Source organism: Eptesicus fuscus, chromosome 17 (genome assembly GCF_027574615.1).
Source record: "Eptesicus fuscus isolate TK198812 chromosome 17, DD_ASM_mEF_20220401, whole genome shotgun sequence".
Lineage (NCBI taxonomy): Eukaryota > Metazoa > Chordata > Mammalia > Chiroptera > Vespertilionidae > Eptesicus > Eptesicus fuscus.
In genome coordinates, this window is record NC_072489.1 from 37,373,632 (window position 1) to 37,399,646 (window position 26,015).

The window sequence follows — 26,015 nt, forward strand, 5'->3', positions numbered from 1 at the left end:
AATGGATCCAATTACCCATTGGACATATTTGGAGATTCACAGGTCTTGTTAAATTTATAGTGTCTCAAATTAAATTTATCTTTTCCTCAAAGCTGCTCCTTCTCCCTGAGTTTTCTGTCTCAGAGACGGGCTCTGGCATTCACCTGGCTCCTCTAATCCACCCTGGAAATTACCCTGGTTTACCATCTAGCTTACCATCTCTAGCTTACCATCTCCTACCCCCTTTCAATCACCAAGGCCTGTCAATTCTACTCCTTCCATAGCTATTGCATAGCTTGTTTCTCTTCTCCTCCTCTCCCCGCCCCATACCATTTCCTTGGCTTAGTTTACATCTCTTTTAACTTGAATTACTATGATTAATAATGACAATAACCTTTCTGCTGTTGAAATGGGCAAGTTTATGAAACCTGGGAAGGTGGTCCTGGTCCAGGCTGGACACTACTCCAGACACAAAACGGTCATCATGAAGAACATGGATGATGGCACCTCAGACCCCCACTACAGTTATGCTCTGGTGGCTGGAATTGACAGCCACCATAGGCAAGAAGAAAATTGCCAAGAGGTCAAAGGTCAAGTCTTTTGTGAAAGTCTACAACTACAGTCACCTCATTCCCACAAATTGCTCTGTGGATAGCTCCTTGGACAAAACTATAATCAACAAAGACATCTATCTTCAAAGACCCTGCTCTGAAAGGTAAGGCCTGGATGCGAGGCCACAAGAACAAATGGTTTCTCCAGAAGTTATGTTTTTAGATCTTTTTGTTTGTTTGTTTCAGTCATTAAAAATCCAAAAGACATAAATAATAATGACAATAACAAGCATTTATTGTGCTTACGGTGTGCCAGGCCCTTCCATAAGATCTTTTCTAGTCTTATTACTCTAATCCATCCTGATTCCAGAATGACCTTTATAAATACAAATGTAGCAGGTATAAGTATTTAGTTCCTAAAATTCATATGATCAAGAATAATATATTTTTTCCTCTATAATTCAATGTAATGATTATTTTAAGCTTTCATTTCATTTAATGGCAGAAAACATAATCTCAGATAATTCTGAGTAAATAATTCCTACACTGTGCTTTTTCATTTATAATTTCTTAACATAATTCTTAGTACTACTATTGCTGCTGCTGCTGCTACTACAGCTGCTGCTATTGAGACCATCATCATCATTTTTCTTGGCAGCATAGTATTTCAATATATGAATGTATCACATATTTTAGCCACTAGTTCCCTATTTATGAAACTTCAGATCATTCGCAGTCTTTTGCTATTACAAAATCTTTGTGATACATCTTTGCATAACTGTTCCAGTATAACTGTTGGGTAAATCCCTGAAATGGAAATCCCAGATCAAAGGGTATGTACATTTTAAATTTTGATAGCTATTGCTAAGTTGCCCTCCAAAGAGCCTGTACTCCCACAAATATGAAAATGCCTGTTTACCCTCATCAGCACCAACAGCGGGTATTATAAAACTTCTAAGAATTCGCTGTATTTTATCTTAAATGTATTTTTCACCCTCCCCCCTCCCACTGAGTTTAACATGAACATCTTTTCATTTAAATAAATATTCATTATTTCAGATGTACCTTTGGGAGGTTTATTTCTAGTTACAAACCTGTAATACCACACTATGATCAGACAGAATATTTTTTAAAAATATATATTTTTATTGATGTTTTACAGAGAGGAAGGGAGAGGGAGAGTTAGATACATTGATGAGAGAGAAACATCAATCAGCTGCCTCCTGCACGCCCCCTACTGGGTATGTGCCCGCAACCAAGGTACATGCCCTTGACCAGAATGGAACCTGGGACCTTTGAGTCCGCAGGTCGACGCTCTATCCACTGAGCCAAACCAGTTAGGGCCAGAATATTTTTAAAAATAAAATTAAGGTGTTTCTGACAGAATTCTTAGGTGGATTCTCAGCCCTAGAATAAACAAGAAGCCAAGTGTCAAAGCCAAAAAAATATAATGCGAACCATAGATGCAAGATATATATGTAATTTTAGATTTTCTAACAGCCACATTAAAAAAGTGAAAAGAAACAAATAAATTTAATTCAGTAATATATTTTAACCCAATAGTGTTGAAATAGTATTTTTTCAATATATAACCAATATAAAATTATTAATGAGACATTTTACATTCTCTTTTTGTTCTAAGTCTTCTAAGTCCAGTGTGTATGTTACACTCACAGCACATCTCAGTTTGACTAGCCACATTTCAAGTGCTCAATTACCACATATGGTTAATAGCTACTGTATTGAACAGCACAGATTAGTAGGTGTAAAGAAACTTCCCAGTGCGTGCCAAAACTGGTTTGGCTCAGTGGATAGAGCATCGGCCTGCGGACTGAAGGATCCCAGGTTCTATTCCGGTCAAGGGCATGTACCTTTGTTGTGGGCATGTCCCCAGTGGGGGGTGTGCAGGAGGCAGCTGATTGATGTTTCTCTCTCATCGATGTTTTTAACTCTCTATCCCTCTCTCTTCCTCTCTGTAAAAAAATCAATAAAATATATTTAAAAGAAAAAAAGAAACTTCCCAGTGAGTAGAAGCTACAACTAACACCCCAATAGCTTAAAATTGCACTTGATAGCCTGCCTAGTTTTTGGAGGCCAAGTTCAATGCCTCTTAGAGAGAAGGTACTCAAAGTTTATTTTTCCAATTGAATTATTTTTATTTTTTCAATTGAATGTACTTGCTTTATGTAGATATGGTCAAAATACTTCATTGTAGCAATGAATTATTTTGTTAGTCATGAGACAAAAAACAATTCATACATTTTACTTTGTTTCTCAGAAATGAGAGATGTTTGAAGAATGTGTTTTCATAAGATTTGCCAAAATTTTTCATCGCACAATAGCTTTTCCCTCCCTCTTCCTTTTGGACAATTGTTGAGTGAATGAAGCTTTTAAGATAGGTAAGAACAGATGTGTTGACTCAGTTTGAGAAGGTAAAAACAATTCTACTTGAAGAGAAAACCCTCAGAGAAATGACAGTCTCCCAGCGGTGTTTGAGATCCAGTTTTAGGAAATCATGAGCCTTCAGTGAACTTTGGGATTGGATCAGGAGTCAGCAAAGCCTGGGCAAACTCTGACAGTCCTCCACGAATCACAATGCAGTATTAGGAAGAAACTCCCTAACTTGGCATTTTAAAAGAGGATTTACATTATAATTATTTTCTCAAAATTTGCCCCCACAATTGGCCCTTTAGGTAATTGTTAATCCCATTTACTTCTCTTTAACTTTAATACTCCAAAATCTACCAAATTATGGGAGGAAAGAGAAGTGTTCTGTGAAGTTATGTAAGTGCTTTATAATATGATGTGAGAAATTCCTTCCATTATAATGATATTAGTGTTCAACTCAAACCTGCAGGCACTAACACATTAGAAACCGACCTGGAGAATGCTAACTGGAACAGCCCATATGCCACCTAATTCCACCCAATTCATTCCCCTTACAAATTAAAAAAAATAGACTCAACGAGGCAGAGACACTTGCTTAAACCATAGCTATTTCAGAGGTCTAGATTTCAGGCTTTCTGACGCCTGGACCAATAGTATGAATTACAGCGTTATAATTTACTGAGTACTTGCTAAGTGCTAGGCTCTGGGCTAAGTGCTTTTCATAAATGTCAACAGTTCACAAAACCCTTGCAATATAACGTATTTCAAATTTAAGACAAAAAAAATCATCACTCTTCTCTGACAATTTTTTTCTTGAAGCTTCTATTTGTTTTCTTAAACAGAAGTTGCTGACGCACAAGCCATTCTCCATCTCTAGAGTCAGGTCTGCAAAGGATGCCTAGGTATACGCCACTGGCTGTGTTTGGATAGTTAAATAAGCAATGACTTATTCACAACTGAAGCCCAATATATTTCTATGAAGGCTGCAGAGAGGTTTGAAAAGCATAGCTTTTTTCCTCTTATCCTTCCTTAGTTTGTTCACTAATGATTTCTTCCCTCCCTTCTTTCCTTCCTTCCTCCCATCCTTCCTATTCTAGAAAGTCAGGTGTTAAAGCCATTTTCTGATGAGATACCATACTCTTTTTTATTTGTCTTGGACATGTAGGATGTTGGAAATGCAAGGGCCTTAGGCATCCTCTGAAGAGACATGGAGGCCGAGAGAGGCTGAGGATTTTATCTGCGGTCAGCTAAATGAAATCACACCCAGGTCAGAAGGCTACCACATAGCAGGAGTGCAATCAACCCCAAGTGCAAAGCCATCAGAATAGCAAAGGCACTGGCTGACTGGCTCTGGAGGTGCCAACCTTTTTTAATAACTTAATTCAATCTCAAACCAGCAAGTTCTCCAGCTTCACTTGAAGGAGGTCAGGATTCATTACCAGGAGCCTCAGGATGAAAAGCAAATTTATAATCATATTCTGCACTTCAGAATCCCTGGAGTTGAGGGTCAGATAGCCAGTGGTGCTTATACAGAATAGGTTGTCAGAGACACAAGGGGTCAGGACCTGGAAATACGTACAAGAGGAGGAATCAAATTTTATTAACCTGGGCCTTAAAACTCTTTGAAGCCACTTGATTGTGGAATAAGACCAAGACTAATAAGACTTAAAGAGGGAAAACTTGAAACTGGTTTTGTACTTTGGAAGCCAAGGTTTCCAGACCCACCATCCTCAGTGACAGGCTGGTGAGGTTCTGAACACCTGGACATCGATTTTTCCATTTGAGTGACTGCGGCAAAGGAACCTCCAAAGTCCATTTCTGGGCCTTAATTTCTTCTCTGGTAAAACAAAAGAATTGGTCCATATCTATATGTAAGAACCATGTGATTATAATCATACTAGAGGCCCAGTGCACAAAATTCGTGCAGGGGGCGGGGGGGGGGGGGGGCGCCAGGAGGGGCTGTCCCTCAGCCGGTCTGCACCCTCTCCAATCTGGGACTCCTCGAAGGATGTCCTACTGCCTGTTTACAGGGACTGGGCCTAAACCGGCAGTCAGACATCCCTCTCACAATCCGGGACTGCTGGCTCCTAACCGTTCACTTGCCTGCCTGCCTGCCTGCCTGCCTGCCTGATTTCCCCTAACCACTCTGCCTGTTGGCCTCCTCGCCCCCAAATGCCCCCCCCCCTGCCAGCCTGATCACCCCCAACTGCCCCCCCGTGCCAGTGTGCTCACCCCCAAATGCCTCCCCTGCTGGCCTGCTCACCCCCAACTGCCCCCCCTGCTGGCCTGCTCACTCCAAACTGCCCCCCCACTGTCCTGATCACCTCCAACTGACCCCCACTGACGGCCTGCTCGCCCCCAACTGGCCCCCCTGCTTGTCTGCTTACCCCCAAAGGCCCCGCCCCCCACCAGCCTGATCACCCACAACTGCCATCCCATCCTGGCCTGATCACCCACAACTGCTCTCCCCTCTTGGCCTCTAACCCCCTCTACCTCGGCCCCGCCACCATGGCTTTGTCCAAAAGAACATCCGGAAGGTCTCCTGGAAGGTCTCCCAGTCTAATTAGCATATTGCCCTTTTATTAGTATAGATTAAAATAATAAAATGACATGTGATTCAATTGCTTGTTAATTTGTCATCACCCTGTACCTTCTTAAAGCATGCTAGTTTGTGGCTTGGCTGACCTGACTGAACTTAGGGGAATGAATACCTTATGCTCCAAATTACTTGTAAGAATTTTATCTCAGATTAAAAAAATTTTTATCTTTATTGTTGAAAGTTATACAGATATACCCTTTTTTCCCCGTTGACTTCTTCTAGTCTATTCCCTTCCCCCCTACCCCGGGCCTTCACCACACTATTATCTATGTCCATGGGTTATGCATATATTATCTCACAATTTTCCCCAAAGAATGTTAGGGCTGCTGCATTCTCTTTGAGATCCTTGACCAGCAAACCCTCTGGAAGCAAAGCACTATTAGAAATCAGAAGTGTTTGTGGAATGTTCCCCAATGTGCTCAGAATAAATCCAAACTCAAGGCCTCGCCTGATCTGGCTCCTCTGTACTTTCCAGGCTTATATCATACCCTCTCTCTTCTTCTTCTTCTTCTTTTCTTCTTCTTCTTCTTCTTCTTTTAAAAATATTTTTTTATTGGTTTCAGAAAGGGAGAGAGAGATAGAAACATCAATGATGAGAGAGAATCATTGGTTGGCTGTCTCTTGTACGCCTCACACTGGGGATTGAGCCCATTATCTGGGCATATGGCCTGACAGGGAATCAAACCATGACCTCCTGGTTCATAGGTTGATGCTCAACCACTGAGCCACGCCAGCTGGGCCCTCTCTCTTCTGATTTAATTTATTCTGGCCACACAGGCCTTGGGTTAGTTCCTTGAAGGCACTGAGCTCTTCCCCAACTCAGGACCTTGATCTAGGCTGTTTTCTCTGCTGGAGCTCCCTGCCCTCACTCTTGGTCTGCTTGGATGATCCTGGCCTAAATATCACATCATCGGGGAGGTCTTCCCTGACCACTCCATCTAAACTGAAATCAGCCACCCTGTGCTTTTCTCCTCACAGCACCCAATATAATTTGTGATTTACATATATTTGCATGCTTACTTCAATGTTTGCCCTCCTGAACTAGACTGGAAAGAGAAAGTAGGGGCTATCTTCTTCTTTGTTCACTGTTGTACTTCCTAGCACACAGTAGGCACTCAATACATATGTGCTAAATTAGTGAATGAATGAATGCATTCACAGGAAATTCCCAGCACAGTCAGCTCTTATTGGTTGTTTAATTATGACACAATTTGTGAGAACACTTAGTGAAATTGTCACTCTGACCCTGTTTTGATTGTGGAAATCCCTTTTGGTCCTTCTGTAAATTGGCAACTATTCTGATGTGTGTTTATTTAGAATTAATGGACCTCTTTAATGACTCAATGGGAACACCATTGAGCCAGTTAATGCAACCTCCGTTCTCTCAATCTGAGTTCTTGGTAAACTGCAGGGAAGTTCTCCTGGCCAAGAAGATACCTGAGATTTTGAGTTTGAGCTAAAATATCCTTAAGAGAGAAAAATCAAGTGACTCTCAAGTGACTGATTTTGTCCATGAGTAAAAGTCAGGATTAAGTCCTGCGTAGAATTACTACACTACTCAGCCAGCTGACTGCTGACTGCAATCAGATTTGCTTAGCTGTTGTTGGGACCACATGAAAACGGGGTTATTTATTAAGAACGGAATAGTTCCTTTTAATTCTGTAGCAGTCATGTCTCTCTCTCTCTCTCTCTCTTTTTTTTTTTTTTCTTCTTCCAGTCCATGGAAAGTGTTATCTCAGGCAGCTTTGTGCAGGAAGTTGGGTTTATCACTTCCTCACAGTCGCAGTTTGTCTAGGACTTAACTACATGCTATCAGATTACATCAAAATGCAGGCCTTTGTGTGTTTAACTCATCAAAGGAGTGGACCCTCAGGACTTCATATCACTTCACTGCATATGCAGCCATGTAGCAAAACAAAGCCTATCTAAACAGGACAGAACTATTTCTGTTGTGCGGCAGCTCCGTTAGCTCGAGCTTGCAGAAATGGTCCGGTTTCAGGTGTCTGCAGTGTTTCACTTCTTGTTTTTATATTTATCTCTTTTTAGAATTGCAGTCATTTGCCTAGTTGTGTGCAAGGAAGGAAGACCCCAAATACTACCTACCAGGGAGTAGACAAGACTGCTCCAATCCACAGTGTCAGTTGGAGGCAGCCCTTACCTTCCCCTCATCCTCTTGATTTTTCACTTGAGAATTCCAGTTGCTGCTGTCACCGTCTGGCCCTTGGAGCTGGCCATGCAGGGGGTTTGACTCTGGGCTCCTCCCTCTGTTCCCTGGTTGCATGTCCTGGGGCAAGTGACTCCACCTCTCTGAGCTTCACTTTCCCCATCTGATCATGGAGAAAACAATGACACCTGCCCCATAGCCTTATGATAGGGAATAGGTGGTATGAAGGAAATAATATGTGAAAAGAGCTTATGGAACACACTGTGCTCACCATAGGAGGGGGAGCAGTACTGCAAGCCACACTCTGCAGAGTGGCATGACCAGCTGGCAGGGACCCAGCCTGGCTGAAGTTTCTCAGGCTGCACTTCCACCTCTGGGGCCTCGTGGCTATTTTCTTCTCCCTGGAGTTCCCTCTTCTCGGTGGTGGGCTGGCAGCCAGATGGTGCCTCTCACTATTGGCAGCCACAGGAAGCCAATGCAACTGTGAAGTAATACTTCTGCCCCAGGGCTGGCTCCGCCCTGTGGACCAAGGTTTTTTTTTTTTTTTTTTTTTCTTCGTTCAATCAGCTCAGCCAACTCCTTTTAATGCCTTGCCTAAAAAGGACTTATCACCCAGCTCTAGGGCCCAGGGAAATGGCTGACTGCCCCAGAGGCTGCGGAACAGCAACAGCTTTCGGGGGATAGAGGTGGCGAAGGAACTTCCGCCCAGCTCAGTGCTTCAGGAGTTTGGGGGGTACCATCTTGCAGCAGCTGTCCCATACGGTGCTCATTTACCAAAATCAGATGTCAGAGGAAGAGGGATGGGGCTTGATTCTATAAAATCCCTTTGAGCCAATGGAATATAATGAGGCACTCTTTTTAAAAATTATTTGCATTAAGGCAGTATGCAAATTCTCACAGGACTATGACCGGAAAGAAATTAAGTTACACCTAAAAAACTGTGTGCTTTAAGAAGGTACATGCTGTTTCTTTTTCTTTTAAAAAAAAAACTGAAACAATTTTAAATAGGAAATGGAAACAAGCCTAGTGCTTTATTGCTTCTTTATACTCGGGTTATTCACGGATGGTTCCCTATCTTCATTGCTTCCTCCTTTCTAGCCTCTGAGGTGGCTGATGTCCTGAGAGCCACTTTGCCTCAGCTGTTCAGAGAGTCACTTCAGAGCCACCAGCCACCCTGCATTCAGTGCCACCTGGCTCTGTGTTGGTGTCGGAGTTTCCTATCCAGTGAAGTTTGCCTCTCTGCCTGGCCCCTGGGGTGGAGTTCTTTGGCTATCTCTTTAGCTTTTGTCCCTGGATGCTGTGTCTCACAACTCCCCTTAATGGCCACAGGGTCGGTCTCACCTCACCTTGAAGCCCTACACAGGAGACATGTTCCCAAGCAAGATCAGCATCTTGGGCTCCATGTTATCTGGGGAGAGTTAAGGCATTTGGCCACAATCCTCTTAGGGGAGTTGTGAATACTAAGGGAAGACCAGCTCTTTCTGTAGGTTGATAAGATTAAAAATCAATTCCTTTTTTCTAATTGTGCACACACATACTCCTAAACATTGAAGGCCCTCATATCAACCTCCTCGAGATTATTCTTTGTTATAGAGTATTCTAGAGTTATTTCAGTGCATATAAAAGTATTTTACATAAAAAAACAAAAGAGAATATAATGTATATTCTTTTTTTTTAAAATACATTTTTATTGATTTCAGAGAGGAAAGGAGAGGGAGAGATAGAAACATCAATGATGAGAGAGAGTCATTTATTGGCTGCCTCCTGCAAGCCCCACACTGGGGATCGAGTCTGCAACTCAGGCATGTGCCCTTGACTAGAATTGGACCTGGGACCTTTCAGTCCGCAGGCCGACACTCTATCCACTGAGCCAAACCAGCTAGGACAATGTATATTCTTCTGAAACTTACATGTTATCCTTAACACTATATCTTAGATAGATTCAATGGTCAGTAGGCACAAATTTACCCCATTATTTTGTATGACTGTAGCTATTCCACAGTAGAGCGGACTATAATTTATTTACTCAGTTCCTTACTGGTGGACCTTGGACTATTTTAGATTTTTTTGTTTGTTTTTTGGCTTAACAAACAGTGTAGTACTGAACATCCTTCTGTAAATAGCTTTGTGATCATGTGAGTATTTGTTTAGAATTTTTGGGTTAAAGGGTATGCACATTTAAAATTTTAATAAACATTACTAAATTGCATACCAGTGTACCAGTCTGCACTCTACCCAAACACTGAGAAGTCCTGTTTCCTTAAATACTTATCAAGTGTAGTATTACCAAATTTTATAAATCTAATGGGCAATAGGAATCTTATTCATTTGTGTTTCTCTTATTACTAGTGAAGTTGAATATCTTTTAAGATGGTTTTTGGCTCTCTGCATTTCCTCCTATGTGAGTTTTCTGTTTGTATCCTTTATTCGGTTTTCTGTCCAGTCATCTTTTTATTTTTTTTATTGACCTGTGCATCAGTTGGAATGTTTGGGGCTATAATTACAGATTGCTTAGTAATATGTGGCTTACATCTATTATTTACTATATTCTATAATACAACCTGGAGGCAGGGCATTCCGGCGTTGGGCAGTGGCTTAGGAATCTTGGCACAGACTCTTTTTTTCTGCTGTGTTGTTCTCAACTTGTCCTCTTGGGGTTTCATGATGGCTGCCATAGTTCCAGTCATTACATTCTAGACAACTGTCTTCAAGGCCCCCCCCAAAGCTCCCCTAGCCCAAATCTTCAAGCTTCCCTTTCGATCATAGAGAAAAACTCCTCCTGGCAGCTCAGCTACAGGCATCTCCCCACAACCCAGGACCCATTGGCCAGGATTGGGTCACATGTCCCTTTCCAGGCTGAGCTGCCCACATTGCTGCCATTTTTTTCCTTTATCAATGATGAGAGAGAATCACTGATGGGCTGCCTCCCGCATACCCTCTACTGGGGTTCGAGCCTGAAACCTGGGCATGTGCCTTGACCGGAATCCAATCTGGGACCGTTTAGTCCACAGGCCAATGCTCTATCCACTGAGCCAAACCACCTAGGGAGTGCTGCCATTTTTAATGAGATTTTCCCCTATTAGTCTCCATGTTGTCTCCTGAATTCACTGAAGCAGGGAAATGCAACTTGATTATAATGCAACAATTTGAACGTAGGGTCAAATGCTATACCTGAAATATAAGACTGTCCTTGGCTCTCAATAACATATCTTAAAAGGCTCAATGTGTGACTTGAGCATGGGCAGTCCAGCCCCTTAATATCTGACCACACTCATTAAGTCATAATATTTAGTCAATAATACCCAATGCAATAATTTTTAGATTTCCTTTATGGAAGTGTAGGTACCTTAAAATCAGTGGAACTTTATTTTTAGCAGATTATGATGAAAAAACACAATCTTTCATAGCTGTATAGAAGGCTTACCAGAAGATCAGGATAGAAATTGACCCAGGGAGGGTCCACTCTCCAGCACAGCAATAAACCTGGATTTTTATTGATTGTTCCCTTTTCACTTCTTTTTCATTTCCTTTTGCATTTCCTGTCTCTAGCATCACGTCAGTTTCCTTGAATCCTTTTTTTTTTTTTTTAATTGGAAAACAGCATGAGTAAGTGGAAGGAATGTGGACTTTAGAGTATAAATAGACCTGAGTTTCAACATCACTTCTGCCTCTTACTAGTTGTGGGTCCTTGAACAAGTTACTTACCCTTTCTGAGCTTCGTTTTTTTCTTCTAAAGATTGCCTTTAAAAATATAAATAACATTCATTAGGCATCTAGCATAGTATATGGCAGATACTCAGTGCATATTACCTATAATTATTACCTTTTTGCCTCTGACTTTCTTACACCCATACTCTTTCTGTAGTCACTTGTCATTCATTATTGGGCGTGAATGAATCTATATATTTATGATCCTTGAAAGCAGTAGTTTACCTCTTATTTCCCCTTAATATTAGGTCAACAGTGTGATGAATCTGCCCAAAAATATAACTTGTGCCATCTTAGCCTGAATTACAAGGGAATGAACATAAGTTGAGTGTGTCCTGAACCATAGTATTAGAACCTGAATGGATGTTAGAGGCCCGCTGCTTCAACTCTTTTTTTACAGATGAACTAACTGATGTAGCAAAGATAAATAATTTGCCCCAAACCCATAAGAAAGTATATGTAGATATTGAGATTTCCTCATTTTAGGAAAATAATTTTTTGAGGCAAAATTCATATAACATAAATGAACCATTTAAAAATGTACAATTCAGTGTCAGTTATGTGCATCCATGACCTTTATCTAGTCCCAAAACAGTTTTACCACCTTGTATTCATTAAAGTAGTCACTTCCCATGCTCCCTCACACCTGGTGATCACTAATCTGCTTTCCGTCTTTATGGAGTTGTCTATTATAGATATTTCATACAAATGGAATCACACACTATGTGATCTCATTTCACTATCAATATTTTCAGTTCATGCTCATTGTTTAAAAATTCAAACATTATAGACAGTATAATGAAGAAAATAAAAAATGTTCTGTAATCCCACCTGCCATTGAAGACGACTACTAACAATGTGGTGATAGTTGCGGGTCCCCCTGTCTTCCACAGAAATAAGTTTACACTATTCACATCTTTTACTCGAGTTTGTTTTTTCACTTAACACTATGATTGAAACAGCTTCCTGGATTGACACATACAGATCTCTTCATTCTCTTTTATTGATTGTCTGGTGTTTCATCACATGATTTTAGTCTAGGTTGCTTAACAAATCTGCTGATGAACATCCTTCTTCCCCTCACCCCACTCCACCCAATTCCTTGCTAAGTAAAATAACCTGCTGAATGTGAATTATTTTGAAATCCCAGTATTGGAAACAAACAGACAGGAATGGCTTCTGTTTCCCCGGGATCAGCTTGGATGCACTGGGGAATTCATGCATAAGTAAGACATAGATAAGCTTTGAGATTGTTTCTAGATTCTTTGATTCTTGGTTTAATGCCAAAACCATGGTAGTGATAGGGACATAGAGGCAAATGTCTAGGTCCGGGAGTTAGAAGGCCTGGGTTTCTCCTTCATTTCGCTAAGGACTAGCTCTGAGCCTTTGAAAAGTTACTTACCTCTTCAGACTTCAGTTTCCTCATCTGTGAAATGAGGTGAATGAGCTAGTTAATCACTAATATGATGACTTCAATTAGTTAGTCATTAATATAGTGACTTCAACTGAGGTCATTGCCCAAGTTACAATGATTTCCCTTCTGCGGGAATAGCTCTGCTTCATTAGGATAGGGCCTATAGGGCCCAGTAACCATGTGTGATGTGACCCTCCTATCTCAGCTATATCTGAATTATTGTCACAAACCAATCCAATTAAAACAATTCTTTAAGATTTTTGAATACGAACCACAGAAAGTATGGGCAGTTCCTCTCTTGTGGTTAGGAGATGTGAGAAGTGAAACTTGGTAGCCATTGGTAACCATATTATCAGCGTATTGAGATTCTAATACAGAGAGGGCAAGGGCAGGACTCCTGTGCTATGGGTTAATGGTGGAGTAATCACATAAAAAAGGAGTGACCTCTAAGTGCAATGTGGTATCCTACATTGTATTCCGGAACAGAAGAAGGACAGTGGAAAAACTGGTAATCCATGTACTAGTAAAGTCTGTAGTTAGGTAATAGTATATGACAATGTTAATTTTTTACTGTTAACAAGGATGTCATGGCTATGTACATGATATGAACCCTGAGGACTAAGAAGGGTTCCTGGTGGCTAACTGGGTGAAGAAACACACACACACACACACACACACACACACACACACACACACACCACAGAGCCTAGAGGCCATTTCTGCACAGGGGCCTCTCACCAAACTGCACTTCCCCCCGAGAAGCCTCTGTGCTAACCTGCCTGTTTCTGTGCTGAACTGCCTACCTCTGCACTGTGTTTCTGCCATCTGAGCCAGCCCTTATAGAGGCTTCCCCAGCCAATCAGAGCTGTGCAGCTCTGACCAATAGAGCAGCTCTATTCTGACCAAATCAGGACAGTGACTTTGGGGCCAGTCAGACTTGAAGGAGTTGGCCTCCTCATTTGCATGAGGAGGAACCAATCAGGGACCATGGGCAGGGACTTCTGTTCATATAAGCCAGCTTCCATCTGGCTTGGGGAGTGCCCTTTCCACCAAGACCAAAGAATAGGCCTCCCTGTTCCAGAGCCATGCTGTTTTCACAGCTGCGTTGTAGCACTACTGAGCTGGTCCACAGCAGTGATGTTTTCACAGCCATGCTGTATCACTGTTTGCACTGAATAAAGTTTCCTTCTCCCCCCACCCCAAATTGGGGATTCCTATTGGTGTTGAATAAGCACCACTGACCATCAGTTGACAATGATAACAGTAAGGGAAGCTGGGTGAGAATTCCCTAAACTATCTTTGCAATATCAACATTGTATGCTTCCAGATATGCTTCAATGAGATGGGCACAACATTTAAAAAATATACATATATATATATATATATACCCGTCTTTAACCATGAGGAAATACTGAGAGACATTCTATTAATGACTAGATGATGTCCTTCAAAAATGTCAAAGTTGTAATGGACAAAGAAAGACAGGACCTCTTTCAGATTTGAAAAACTTAGGAGACATGAACACTAAATGCAATGTGTGATCCCGGATTCCATCCTAGACCCCCAAAAAAGACCATTAGTGAGGTAATTGGAACCATTTCAATAAGAACTATAGATTTGCTAGTAGTATTGTATCAATATCAATTTCCTGGTTTTAATAATTGTTCTGTGGTCATAAAATATGTTAAGATTTGGAGAAGCTATAGGAAAGTATACAGGAATTCTTTCTACTATTTTTGCAACTTTAAAAAAAGTCTGAAATGATTTCAAAATATAAAATTAAAACACATACTAAAAGGTGACATCATCAAAATGGTGTAGGCAGCTCCAAACACTTACCCCTCCATAGAAACATTAAAAAAATTAATAATTGTCAAAACAAACTTTGTCAGAGATCTGAAAAATAGTAAAATATTTAGACCAACCAAGGAAATGCTGAATCAAGAAAAGGGCAACTCAGAAAAGGCAGGACCTTTTTGTGCTATTTTTACTTGCCCTTGACTCGCCCCCTCCTTGGCAGAGTAGCAGTCTTGAAGACAGCAGCCTGCATTCCCAGTGTGGGACCCTGGCCCTCATTCCAGAGGGAGTAGAGCAGACTTTATTCATAAATCATTGTGTTTGTTCTAACCTGTCTGGAGGTTACCGGAAGGACTAACACCAGGTATGTCTCTGTTTCACCTGCTCTAAACATATTCAGGGCAGAAAAGTGGTGAATACTGCTTGAAATATTATAAGGTGAACAAAGCTCTGCAGCTGCCTGGGCAAAAAATCATAGTTGAGACATACACCAGACTGCCCAAACCCTGGATGGAAAAGCTGGGAGAGACTTTCTTTGAGAAATTAGGCCATTCAAAAAAGCCCATGTATACTGAGGATTTTAAAAAGCCACACTCATGCCCAAGACAGAACATATCCTCAGAAAAGGTATTTCTCACATCTATATTCCGCTCTCTTTTTCTCTTTCTCTCTCTCCCACTCCCTCCCCCTCTCTCTAAAATCAATAAAAACATGTCCTTGGGTGAGGATTAAAAAAATTAAAATATTCTTGGGGGCAGGAGAAACTGGGTGAGGGAATAGATGGGACATAATTGGCCATGGTTTATAATTGAAACTGGGTGACTTGAAGCACGAAAGCTCATTGGACAGACTTATATATAACAACTCAACTGATGACCTTTCACCATCGTGGCTCTTGAGAAGTTATCCCACTTTTGGGCAATGACTCCCTTTCTTGTGGTATAATGACTTTTCATTCTAACACACTCTAAATAAATACACCTTCAGAAGTGCTATTCAACATTATGGTTTTAGGTCAAGACACGCCCATTTACTCAGTAACACTTTCTAGTCAGAGAATATCAGATGGGACAAATTTGAATTGCCTGCCTTGTTTGGATGAACCCAAACCAGTTTGCTTTGCAAGAGAGAGAGAGATGAAGATTAGCGCCATCAACAACTCTTCAGTCTGTTCCATACATGTACTCTTTTCACATTTAACCTTTTTTTCTTCCATAGGTGGCTTTCTATGCCATAGCCTATTTTTAAATGCAGGTTGAGTGTAAGATGATTCCAAGAAGTGCATTACTCCTATCTTTCTTCCTCTTTGGGTAAGTACACTAAACTCTCATTATCTTACATGTTATGTATGAATGGGGTTTATTTACATTACAATTATCTATTACTTACTGTTACAGGCTGAATTCTGAGTTGTGTCCCCTCAAACTCAATGTTGCGTCCTAACCCTCAGTACCTTGGAAGTGACTGTATTTGGAGAGAGGACCTGTAAGGGGTAATTAAGTTAAAATTAGGTCATTAGGAAGGTCCCTAATTCAATAAGACTGGTGCCATTAGAAGAAGAAGAAATTTGGACAGAGACCAGTAAAGTTGGATGCCTATAAATAATAATATAAAGCTTCAGGCCTTGGACATCTCTGACACAGGAATCAAGATTACTCCACAATTAGAAGATTTGGTTGGTCCTGCATCTCATGACCCATCAGTACACGTCTATTTCCTATTCCGGGGCTTTGGCTTGCAGATAAAGCAATGAAGCAAAGTGGTTCAGAGCATTTTCTAGAAGTTAGACAGACCTGTGTTTGAATCCTGGCTCCACTACATATTATGTGATTGACTGATCTTAAATAAATGATCTTTTCTATGTCCCAGTTTCTTCATCTGTAAAATGAGGTAATGACACCTGTCTTTTACAGTTGTTAGCAGGAGTAAATGAGATCATATATGTAATGCATTTAGCACAGTGCCTGACCATTATTATTTTGCTGTCTTGAAAAGATGTGGCAATTCAGAATGACTAAATCTTTGGTCTATGTCCATCTGATATATATAACCTAGGCTGAACTGTCATTTGTATCATCTCTTTTGTGTGTTACCACTTCTCTTAAGGTGACTGAAGTCAGCAGGCATCCTTCCCTTTTTTGCAATTTTAAGCCTCATGTGAATGAACCTCAGGAAATGAACAGATTTCAACATACTTAGGGAAGTAGGAAGGTTCAAATCAGAAGAAAATCTACCTATCATAGAAATTCAACAGAGGTAAAGATTCATTCATTTATTCAACAAATCAAAAAATATTTATTGAGTGCCCAATATATGCCAAGCACTAGTCTATATGTTGAGGATATAGTGGTGGACAAAACTGACCAAATGCTAGGCTTGGAATGAAAGTTACATTTATGTGGGGCATTGACACTATGCATTTAGTAGGTGACATTTACTGAGTATACAAGTGGTTAGAAAACATATAGTAAGTTTCCTGTGATTAAACCAGTGATCAAATTGCTCATGAGGATATAAAATATCATAGGAGAGGTACAATTAATGAGGCATGAGTAAATAAATATGAATGATTGAAAGGATAGTGAAACTCAGAAAAAGAGTGTGGTTTCTAGGTATAAAGGTTCAGGTTACACTGGTTCATGGGTACACATTTTACATCATCTTTTTATTCAGCATTCTAATTCCCATTGTGATTCATTTTATGTTTAGACGACAGCCAGGTAACACCCTTTCCCTTTCCTATCAAGCATATTTAATATTCTCATTATGAAAGATATTACTCAAACTTTAGGCCTTCTTATTATTTATTGGAATAATACATGAGAAAATATGAATCAGTAAGGGAATGGTGTAACTTACTACTTTTCACACAAAAAAAGGAGGAAATAAAAAGTATCTAGGAATAAAAATGTACAGAAAATGTGTAATCTTCTCAAAATATATCAAAGTAGACCTAAATAAAGTAAGAGATACATCATACTCATAAATGGGAGGAATGAGTATAATAAAGATATTAATTCTTTCTAACTTAATCTATAAATTTAATGTAATTCTAATAAAAATTCCAGCAGGGCTTTTCATAGATCTTGAGTAGTTCAAAAATTTATATGAAAGAACAAATATCTAAGATTCACCAAGACAGTATTGAAAAATAACATAGAGGGACTTGTCTTATTAGATGTGAAGACTTATTATAAAGCTATAGAAATTAAGATGATATTATGTTTGCCCAGAGACCAACAAATGGAATAGGACTGAGAACCCAGAAATAGACCCATGCACATAAAAAATGTGATATAGGATAAAAGAGACAGTAGAATCAGTGGGGAAAGAATGGACCAGTCAATAGATGTAGCTGAACCAACTATTTATTCATACAGAAAAATTTCTTTTACTTCAACCACATATCATAAACACAAATAAATTCCGTGTGGATTAAAGATCTGGATGTGAAAATAAAAGCACCAACAATAAAGAAAAAAATTTTTTTTCTTTTTTAAAAAAAGTTTTTGTTCATTTCAGAGAAAGGAAGGGAGAGGGAGAGAAAGATAGAAACATCAATGATGAGAGAGAATCATCCGTCAGCTGTCTCCTGCATGCCCCCCACTGGGGGGTCGAGCCTGCAACTCAGGCATGTGCCTTGCCTGGGAATTGAACCTGTGGCTTCTTGGTTCCTGGGTCAATGCTCAACCGCTGAGCCATACCAGCTGGGCAATAAATAAAAAAGTGGACAAATCTGACTATATTAAAATGTAAAACTTGTTTGTCAAAAGAATACTATAAAGTGAAAAAAGGTGCACATTGGACAAAGCTATTTGCAGCACAATAAATGCTCAGTGATTGATAGTGAAAATATTTGTAGAACTCCTATAAACGAGTAAGAAAAATACAAATGACCCAGTAGAAAATTGACAAAGAATCTATACAGGCAGAAGAGGAAATACAAATAGCTATTAAACAAATTCGAAGATGCTAAATCTCACCTGTAATCAGGAAATCAAAAGAAATCAACAAGTAGTTTTTCACACATTTAAAACTGGCAAAACTTTAAAAACTCTACAAATCCAGATATTGATTAAAGTATGCTATGGTCTGAATGTTTGCATCCCCATAAAATTCATCACAGGTGATGGTATTAGGAGGTGAGACCTTTGGGACGTGCTTAAGTTATGAGAGTGGAGCCCTCATGAGTGGAATTGCAGTTGACCCTTGAACGACACAGAGGTTAGGGGTGCCAATACCCCACACAGCCGAAAATCTACATATAACTTTTGACTCTACAGTTTTGGCCCTTCACATCTGCAGATTCAACGACTATGATTGAAAATAGTATTTCCCATCCACAATTGGGAATCCACTGTTGGGAATGCAGAGATACTGTTTTCCACACGTGTTTGGTTGAATCCCTGGATGTGAAACCTGTGGATTCAAAGGGCCAACTGTATTTATTGAAAAAAGTCTGAGTTAAGTGGACCAGAGCAGTCCAAACCTGTGTTCAAGGTTCAACTGTAGATGTCTTATAAAAGAGGCTCCGAAGAGATCCCTCACCCCGTCCACCTTGTGAGGATACAGTGAGAGGTCTGCAACCTGGAAGAGGCCTCTTACCAGAACCCAACCATGCTGGTACCCTGATCTTGGACTTCCAGCCTCCAAAACTGTGAGAAATAAATTTCTGTTTTTATATGCCACCCAGTCTGTAGTATTTTGTTTAGCAGCCCAAACAGGTGTATAGCAATTAACTTCTTTAGTACTTTGATGAGAGGGATACCCGATGAAATCACTATGGAGAGAAATATTAGTGTTGCTCTTTCCTTGCACCTCATACCTGCCAGCAGTTTTTAGGAAAATGGAAAATGCCTGTGGTAAGTTTTGTTCTTCAGTATTCCTGAATTTTCTCCCCTTCCAGGAGCACAGGAAGACTTCTCCCCAATTCCTTGAAATGGCCATGCCATTTGCTTTAACCAATGAAATGTGAGTGTGAGTAACGTGCGTCACTCCTGGGCAGCTCTAGCAGCTGGTGTGCTTGGTCTATGCTGTCATTTTCCGACTGCTATCATCTTGGGAATGCGTGCATGGAGATGTCATAGACTGAAGCGGTCTAGAAACAAGAGCTAGCAGGTGGAGGCCAGCTGCCCTGGAGAGTCACCTACACCCACAATGGACTAAAAGAAGCCTTTTAAACTACCGACATTCTATGGTTGTTTGTACTGCAGCAAAAACTAGTTTTCCTGCCTGACAAATGCCTACCCGATGACCTAATGCTACTTCCGAGTATATATTTTAGAGAAGTTCTAGCAAATGTGCACAAAGAAATGTTAGATATTAATAGTAAACAATTAGAAAGTACCTAAATGTCCATTGGCCAAAAAAAAAGAAAATGAATGAATTGTATATTCTTAACATTTTTTGGGGGGAGGTTGCACCTTATTCCCTAAGGGTTGGAACAGCAATTTGCTTCTAACCAATGGAATACAGCACATAAAAAACAAACAAAACAAAACTGAAGGGAATGGAAGGCAAGGAGCTGATGGAAGTAACTGTAGGAAACAGTGTTTTGACTGAAATACTGTAAGGCTAACGACAAATGATCTGTATACAAACACTGAGCTGTAGTTGGCAAATTTGTTTCTCAGGGATATGGGTTAGGAACTCTGAGACTACTTTGTTGTCATACTATGGTTGATAAATACATTTGTCCTTAAGAAGTGGAAAAAAATTGGTAAAATCTGAATAAATTCTGTTTTTTAGTTAATAGAATTATATCAAGATTAATTTCTTAGTTTTCATAAATGTTCTTTAGTTATTTAAAATATGTTCAGAAAATTGAATACTGTATTACAGTTAAAATCATTCATTTACATAGATAAATTTCAAAGAAAAGATGAACAAAACAAAACAAAAAAACCCTAAGATGTGTAAGTATTCTTATAACTTAATTCCATTTATATAGAGTTTGAAAATATGCAGGAAAATTTGGTTATGAATATTTAATGTACATAGTGAAAGTAGAAAAACATACAGGCAATGGCAGAAGTTAACTTCAGGTTGGTGCTTCCTCTGTAGAAAGAGATGCATTAAAGGATGAATGGTTGATATATATTAGTCTTTGATAAGTTTGTAAATTTCATAGTAATATATTGTTCATTCTAAATCTTGTTCAGTTACATAGGCTCAGATTGCATAGTTTTTTCATTTCTTTTTAAAGGAGTGTATCACTCATACAACTTGGGTTTCAGCTGAATCTACTTTTTAAAAAATCCCTTCAGTTAGATCTCTGCTCAAACTTTGCCCCCTCAAAGAAACCGTCCTTCATTTAAAATAGTACCCCAATACTCCATTCCTATGTATTCCCTTACCTGACATATTTTTCCTCATAGCATCTCTCATATCTGACAGGTTATTACAGATCTTTTTACTATATTGTCTGCAAGGACTTTGTTTACTGCTATATCCCTGATACTTAGCACACAGCTGAGCATATGAAAGACACTATATATATTGATGAGGGGGGCTCAATGGGGAAAACAGGGGAGCATGTGTAATACTTTCAACAATAAAGATAAATTTATATATGTATAAATTTATATATGTATATATATTTATATATATATATATATTGATGAGGGAAAGACTGAATGGATGAATATTCAGGGAAGCAAAGGGAAAAGTACATATCTGGTCTTTGTTTCTGCTTCACATGGCTCTTAGTTCAACAAGATGGGAACATTCCAGACCAATGTTACTCCAGCTGGGAGAGGGCCTTCCACGGGAAGTTCTGAGGGAGCTGGGATAAGACCTGCCAAGGTGGGGTGCCTTTTAGTTTAACTTCTTCCCTAATGACCTCTCCACAACCTTGGCAGCGCCCTCCTTTTTTCCTTATTGAAGACTCTTCCTCAGTGGGTTTAAATACCACTGGACCTAGGACTGACCTCTTAAAGTTTTCCTCAGTCCCTTAATTAATGAGAATCTTTGCCTTTCCAACCAAGAACAATGTCACCGAACTCCTGTTTCCTGACCTTTCAGAAAACTCAAGGATGTGGGACAAAAGTCACACTATAATTAGCCAGATCGATTCTGCTCGGCTGCTGTTGCGCTGTACAACCTGTCTTCTTAGCCTGACCAGCGTTTTCTTAATAAAATCAGTATCATGTACTCTGTTCTCCTGTGAGGTTTGAACATTGGTTGTATTAATTTTCCCCCCAGTATTTCTTTGGGCACTAAGGTTAAGATTACTGGTATTTTTTTATTTCTCTTTTATAACATAGTCACCACGTGAATCTTTTAAAATCTTTACTATGAATTTGAAAACCAAGTGTGGTACAATAAGTATGACATTTTATTTATCTAATATCATTCCTTTAAAAAAATAAACTTTAGTTTTTAGAGCACTTTAGTTTCATAACAAAATTTAAAGTGCAGAGATTTCTTATACCTCCTGCTCCCACAGTCATAGTCTCCTCAATTGCTCATTTCTTTTTAGTGTGGAATACTTTTTCATTGTCTGCATTACTGTTATGCAGTTATTCATTCAATTATGAAGGAAATTTTGGTTGCTTCCAAGTTTGGGCAATTATGAAGAAAGTTGCTACAAACATTTGTGCACAGGTTTTTGTGTAGACATATGTTTTCAACTTGGACAAACATTCAGGAACACAATTGCTGGATCATATGGTAAAAATATGTTGAATTTTGTAAGAAACTGCCAAACTGTCCTCCCAAGTAGCTATACCATTTTGTATTCCCAGAAGCAATGAATGAGGGTCCCTGTTGCTCTACCTCCTCACTGGCATTTGGTATTGTTTTGGAGTTTGACCATTTGGATAGGTGTGTAGTGGTATCACATTGTTCATTTAATTTGTAAAGGAGTAGAGGAGTACCATTAAAGATGATCCCAAACTCCTGATAAAAAATGAACATGTGCCCAGCCATTGTGGATCAGTGGTCAACCCATGAATGAGGAGGTCACGGTTTGATTCCTGGTCAGGGCACATGCCAGGGTGGCAGGCTCAATCCCCAGTAGGGGGCATGCAGGAGGCAGCCGATCAATGACTCTCTCTCAACATTGATGTTTCTATCTTTCCCTCTCCCTTCCTCTTTCAGAAATCAATAAAAGAAATGAACATGTATACTACATGCTCAACTTTGATAGTTTCATCACTTCTGCACCCCTAAATCTCTAACCTCAAAAATTTTTCAAAATCATCTTTTTTATGAGTTGGGGCATACTTGTTCATCTTGTTTGGGACTCTCTATGCTTCCTGGACTTGTATGTCTATTTCCATCACCAAGTTAGGGAAGTTGTCTGTCATTATTTTTTAAAAATAGGTTTTAAATTTCTTGCTCTCTTTCTTCTCCTTCTGGCACCCTTATGATGCAAATGTTGGTATGCTTGAAGTTGTCCCAAAAGCTCTTTACACTAGCCTCATTTTTTTTCTTCTTCTTTTTATTTCTGTTCTAATTGGATTTTTTTTGCTTCCATATATTCCAAATCACTGATATGATTTTGGCTTCATGTACTCTACTATTGATTCCCTGTAAATTATTCTTCATTTCAGTTAATGCATCCTTCATTTCTGACTGGTTCTTTTTAATGGTTTCCATCTCATTTTTTTATGCTGTTGAAATTCTAAGTTCATTGAGCATCCTTATAATCAGTGTTTTAAACTCTGCATCTAATAGATTGTTTCCATTTTTTTTAGTTATCTTTCTTGAATTGTGTTCTGTTCTTTCATTTGGGACATGTTTCTTTGTCTCCTCATTTTGGCAGCCACCCTGTGTTTGTTTCTATGTATTAGGTACAGCTGCTATGTCTCCCAAGTTTGGTAGAGTGGCCTTATATAGTAGATGTTCTGTAGGGTGCAGTGGCACAGCCTCCCTGATCACCCAAGCTGGGCACTCTAGGTGTGACCTCCCCCCCCTCCCCTGTATAGGTTGTGTACTCCTTTCTGTTGTAGTTGAGCCTTGATTGTTGTTGTAATGTCAATGGGAGAGGTTTACTCCCATGCTGATTTACCCCCATGCTGATTGGCTGCAAGGACTGGATCTGATCACCAACAATCATGGAGGATCAGCTGTGCTGGGCCCCACCCCACAGAGCAGGACTTACTTCAATGGGGCTCTGGTACCTGCTGAGTTTGCCACTTGAGTGTGTTGCTTGTGGAGGTGGTTGGGTGGTGCTTCTCTTCCTGGCACTAGAACCCTTGGCTGGGGTTTTATGTATCTGTGTAAGTAGCAGTTAGCGTAAAAGCTGAGGTATAGTGTATAAAAAGTCTTCCTGGCATTGCTCTCTCTCCACTTCCCCTCCCCACTATGGGAGGATGCTATTGGTTAGGCTGCAGCCTGGCTTTGGTAGCAGATGCCCAGGTAACCAACCCCTCCCTTTGACCTCACCTCGCCTGCACCTCCGCAGGGCTGGAGCCCTCTGTGGGAAAGGTCAGGACATTCGCTCCTCTCCTCGTGCCCTCACACTTCTTATAATAACCGTCTTTTCCTGTTTGAGCTCACGGAAAAGCTTTCTCGTGCTCATCTGCTCGCATTCAATGCAAGAGCAAGCCACATTGCCTTTGCTGCAGGAAGCCACAGACACCTGCAGATGTGCCCCTGTAATCTGGCCCTTGCTCTCCAAGTGTGGTCAGAATCCCTGGGTAGCTCGTTTAAATGAGCATTCCCTGTTATCACTTTCATGGATTTTGATTCATAGGAATAGGTGGAATAAGGAATCTGTCTTTTAATACCCCTTCTCCCTCAGAGATCTTACTTTAAATATGTTCTTATTGATTTTTAGAGAAAGGGGAAGGGAGAGAGATAGAAACATTGATCGGCTGCCTCCTGCATGCCACCCATTGGGGATCAAGCCTGCAACCTGGGCATGTGCCCTGATCAGAATAGAACTAGCAACCTCCTGGTTCATAGGTCGACACTCAAACGCTGAGCCACACTGGCTGGACCAGAGATCTTACTTTAAATTCCAAGAACCAGATAAACCCCAGCCATGGCATGATGTTCATCTGCAACGATTACAAGGTGTTCAGGTTCTGTAAATCCAAGTGTCATTAAAAACATTAAAAAGAAGCGCAATCCTCACAAGGACAGGTGGACTAACGCATTCCATAAAGCAGCTGGTAAAGAGCTTACAGTGGATAATTCACCTGAATTTGAGGAATGTAGAAATGAACCTGTCAAAGACCAGCGAGAGCTGTGGGATAAAAAGATTGATGCAATGAAGAGAGTCCAAGAGATCAAACAGAAACGTCAAGCTAAATTTAAAATGAACAGGTTGAAGAAAAATAAAGAACTACAGAAAGCTCAGGACATCAGAGAAGTCAAGCAAAACATTTACCTTATCCAGGCCCCTTTTGCATGCAAAGGCAAGCAGCTGGAAGACAAAATGGTACAAAACTACAAGAGGATCTGGACATGGAAGTTGTTTCTGACAATATCACTGTTTCACCATTTCCATGAGTGCATTGGACAATCTCCTTTAGAGACTTAGAACATCCATTGATTTATTTTTTACATACGGTAACTCAAATGAAAAGGTGATTAAAAATACATCTCTTCCACATTGCTATCTGCAAAACATCAGATATTATGGATGCTAGATTGCATGTCAATATTAAACCTTCACTGATAGATGTACTTACGTAGATCATGAGAACTCTGTAAATACAAAGTGAATTGTGGACATAAAATAATCATGCCACTTGGATAATGGCATCAGGCAGCACTTACGTAGTAACTAATGACAAACACACATGGCTAGTGATATATAAAATAAAATTTTTTTTGCAGAAAAAAAATAAAATCCCAAGAACCATTCATTGGTGCAGGCCCATCTGGTCTAGGAGAGTGTGAGGATAAAGCGCAATGAAAGCACACCCTGACTCCTGGTTGCCCGTGACTCCTCCTTTGGAATTCTCATTTCCCTCTCTACCCCAGTTCCATGGGTCTTTGCATAACTGGCTGCTAACATGATGCCTGGCTTTAGGGCTCTCCCAGCCCCTTGGCCTACATATTCACTTTATCCCAGTGTGGCTGTGATGTTTATCATTTTTTTCTAGCCCTTGCTTCACTGCTAATAATGAGCTCACACCAAGTTCTGACCCCACTGGTTGGGAGGAACCCAATAGCACATGAAGCTTATGCTCCTGTCAATGCACATTGAGGGGACCTGACTTTAAATCTCAACTCCACTCAGTAACATGGTTTATGTGACTTAGTCAGATACCAGATCTCTTTAGGGCCTCCACTTTCTTATTTGTAAAATAGAATGAGGATATTTGCTACACGTATGTCAAAGAGTTAATGAGTGGAAAGAATGGGCTAATGATGCATCCAAAGGGGAAGGTTGTGACATTACTGTTGTGCTATAAAAGAAAATATTCAAATTAGTTGGAATGATCTTTTAGAACATTC

The 26,015-nt window shown here is 40.0% G+C and overlaps 1 pseudogene; it reads left to right on the forward strand.

Annotated features, from left to right (window-relative positions):
* The first annotated feature begins 388 nt into the window (after positions 1 to 388).
* On the forward strand, positions 389 to 25,061 carry LOC129152109 (probable ribosome biogenesis protein RLP24; annotated as a pseudogene).
* Positions 25,062 to 26,015: the final 954 nt, after the last annotated feature.